The following is a 4109-nucleotide window of genomic DNA, read 5'->3' as shown; positions in this document are numbered from 1 at the left end:
TCATTTAAGAAACTAATTAAATTTTAAATAGGAAATCCTTTTTGCTCTTGGATTAGAGTGAAAACAAAAGATATAGACTCTTTATTTACAAAACAATAACTTCTCATTTAATTAATTACCTAATGATAGTTGAGAAAGAAATGTGAAATACCTATTGCCTCATGTCCAAAATTGCAGTCTCTGAACTCTGCCCTTAGAATTTCTTTACAAAATATTGAACAGTTTATCAGAGGCACCAAAATTCACAAGCCTTATAAAAAATTCAGAAAGGGAAACACAATACTTATAATGCCATTTGACTAGTGCCCTCATACATTAGCATAAGTATTAGTAAGTTATGAAGCAAAAAGAAGAGAAGGAAGAAGAAAATGAAGGAGAAAAAGGAGGTAGTGGCTTTAACTTATTATCTTTGAGGCATTAGTATTATCTCAATCAATACTCACAATAATTCCATTAAGTGAATATTCTGGAGGAAACTAAAGCTAAAAAGGAAAGAGGGAGTGGGAACAGCATACTTTTATTTCCAAGACAGTGTATAAAACACAGAAAGCAAACTTTCTCCTACTAGACATCAGCCCACAGGAAGACAATAGAATCAGAGTCACACCTGCATAATATTAAAGGCAGTCTCAAAAAAAATCAGTTAATTTTTACCCAATCAGCTTATATGTTAAATATCTTATATATAAAGTGATTTTAAAACTCAGTCAATTTAAAGAAAATACCTTGTTTTTGTTTTTTAAGGCAAATATTATAGTCATTTGTTCTTTATTTCTACAAACGTTTTTTTATAATAGTTTATTGTCAAGTTGGTTTCCATATAACACCCAGTGCTTCTCCCCACAAGTGCCCCCCACCATGATCTTCACCCCCTCCCTCCCCCTCCCCTTTCAGTCCATGGTTCATCTTTAGTATTCAGTAGTCTCCCTTGATCTGTGTCCCTCACTCTACAAACTTTTAAAGAACACTTACTATGCCCCTGGAGATAAGCTTGCTGCTGGAGATACAATAATGTTCAAAATAAATTTGTAAACATTCTTTGACAAGTTAGTCATGAAACCTATCATAAGAATAGTCATAGACTATAGCAGGAATATCAACAGGAAAACCCACTTCTAATTCAAGGATTATAGATAGATTCCCAGTGAAAGTTGTACCTAAATCAAAACTTTAAAGAAGGATAGGAAGTTTAGAGAGGGCAAGTATAGAGATCACTAAAGAGAAAAAGATCAGCATATGGAAATTTACAGATAATTTTAAGCATGGGCTTTTATGGGAACTGCTAATAAATAAGTGAAGCAATTTGAAACAGGAGATGTGAAACTAGTAGCCTGATGCTGTGGACTGTATTCTTTATCACTATATATACTGCCTCTTTTTTTCTTTTTTCATTAAAGAATAATTAGTAGTGCTATATTAGCTTCAGTTGTACAACATAAGGATTCCACAATTCTGTATACATTTCTCATGCCCATCAAGATAAGTGTACTCTCAATCCTTTTAACCTATGTCACCCAGGCCCCACCCACTTTCCTGCTGGCAACCACCCCCTTGGTCTCTGTATTTAAGAGTCTTTTTTTTGTTTTGTCTCTTTTTTCATTGTTTGTTCATTTGTTGTTTCTTAAAGTCCACATATGAATGAAATCATACAGTAATTTGTCTTCCTGTGACTCATTTAGCTCATTTAGCATTATACCCTGTGTTGCTGCAAATGGCAAGACTTCATTCTTTTTTATGACTTTTTTATTTTTTTTTTAATTTTTTTTAATGTTTTTATTAATTTTTGATACAAAGAGAGACAGAGCATGAGAGGGGGAGGGGCAGAGAGAGAAGGAGACACAGAACCGGAAGCAGGCTCCAGGCTCTGAGCTGGCTGTCAGCACAGAGCCTGATGCGGGACTCGAACCCACGAATGTGAGATCTGACCTGAGCCGAAGTCGGAGGCTTAACCGACTGAGCCACCCAAGCGCCCCTTTTATGACTTTTTTAATATTCCATTGAACACCATAGAGGTATATACATACTATGGGTAGTAAGATAGCATCCAGTGCAAGTACACTAGAAGAATAGAACAAATTAGGTAAATTGTATCAGGTAATGCCAGAAATATTACTTAATGTAGTATTAAGTAAAGAACTTAAAGATCTCCATAGGCTCACTGAGAAGTTTAAATTTTATGATGAAGGTAAAAAGGGGTGATAGAAAGAATTAAAATTACTGCCTGAGTAATTTTAATTATTTGAGATAACAAAAATTCTACTTGCAAACTCTGAAAAGATAAATAAAAATTTATCTAATTCAATTTAATATCAGTGTCTTTCCTCTCTACCTAACTCTGCCACCTCATTTCAGTGAATCATTACCATATATCTTTGCTGTTGCCCTCAACCCAGCTTCACCATAATTCTGGTACCTTTGTGCACTTTCAGTGTATAAAGAGGTAAAAAAATGTCAGTATCCATTAGACTTGGCATTATCAAAATATCCATCATCTCTTCATGTCCTCAATTACCTATTCTGTGCTTTTCTACTGTGGAATCTCAGCAACTAATTATCTCTTATTACTTTCCTCCTTAGATCACTACAAGGAAAAAGCTCTAGCAAAGTCTATCTCATTTTCTTTCCTTCTGTTATTCTGGCTCCATGTCAGTGGAAGATAGCAGAGCACCCCAAACATAGAGATCTCATTCAGAATCATCAAATTCTCTAAACTGTCTCCCAACTCCTTTATTCCCAGCTAAACAAATTTCCTAAATTCTCTAAATATGAGAAGCTTTGACCTTACTCACTATATGGAATAAAATCTTTATTGCATGAAAATATTCCATTAATCTAAATGCTTGATGCATTTGAAACTCAAACTCCATAAATATGTTCCTTCTTCTACTCTTCATAATTCTTACCTAAAGCCAGAATAAATTAAAACTTTCATATAACTGAGAGATGGATCAAGAGTTTTAAGGAAATATTTAGTATAAGATGAATGTCAGTTAATAATATTTCACAAACATTTTTCACAACAAATAAAGGAGAATTGGCCATATATGGGCTTTTGAAAATATATTCTGATTCCATTTTTTTAAATATTAAATGCAAAGATATATGTTAAGAATATATGAACATGCTTTTGCAATATTCCAACTACAAGATAAAAACACCCAGAGGAAAATTAGGATTGTGAGTGAGAGAATAAAAGAAACAAATTCCTAAGATAAACAAAATGGCAAGACCTAGTGATAAACTGAAAATGGGAATAAAGGAAAAAGGAACAATAAAGATTGTCCTTGGATGAGATTTAGGATTGTCAGGGATAGAAATGAAACAATGAGAGACACATTTAAAATTGTGAAATGTGCACATCTACGTGACTCTCAATAAGATACAAGAAGCCTAAGGAAATTATGTTTTTAATTTTTTAATGTTTTTAATTTATTTTTGAGAGATGGAGAGAGACAGCACACACAGGGGAGGATCAGAAAGAGAGACACACACAGAATCTGAAGCAGGCTCCAGGGTCTGAGCTAGCTCTCAGCACAAAGACTGATGGGAGACCCGAACCCATGAACTGTGAGATCATGACCTGAGCTGAAGTCAGATGCTTAACCGACCAAGCCACCCAGGTGACGCAAGAATCAACCTATTTATAAGAGACAGAGTAAGAGAAAAGATTTTCTCAAAAAGAGATTTCACATGAATCAACAACCAAAGGGATGGAAGAAGGAAAGGAAGCCATGAAAGAGAATGAAAAACAACAGACAAAGTAGGAACAAGAAATTCAAGAAAATATGAATTGTTGGGAATTAAGTTGTAATGACTTTCATAAGTTAACAGGTTATAGTCTCATATGCAGCAAGGAGTTTGAGTTAAATGAAGGGTGAATTGTGTTTAATGAGTGAAACAAGGGGGAGGCTAGTGATGACCTTGACTAGAGTAGTTTAAATGGTGCAAAAATCAGATGCGTTGATGAATAAATGGTTAATAGGATAGAGGAGAATTCACACAGGTGAAATTTAAATGATAGTGTGGAAGTATAACTAAGAAATGGCTAAAACTTCTTTGTACCTGTGATATTGGTACATGTGATCTACCATAAGATATTTCTAGCTGAA

The 4109-nt window shown here is 34.2% G+C and overlaps 1 pseudogene; it reads left to right on the top strand.

Moving 5' to 3' along the window:
- Positions 1 to 4109, top strand: part of LOC115305173 — a 16107-nt pseudogene that overhangs the window by 1183 nt on the left and 10815 nt on the right.

Source organism: Suricata suricatta, chromosome 10 (genome assembly GCF_006229205.1).
Source record: "Suricata suricatta isolate VVHF042 chromosome 10, meerkat_22Aug2017_6uvM2_HiC, whole genome shotgun sequence".
NCBI lineage: Eukaryota > Metazoa > Chordata > Mammalia > Carnivora > Herpestidae > Suricata > Suricata suricatta.
Note: the sequence above shows the minus strand (reverse complement) of the source record. Positions and strands in the feature narration are given on the sequence as shown.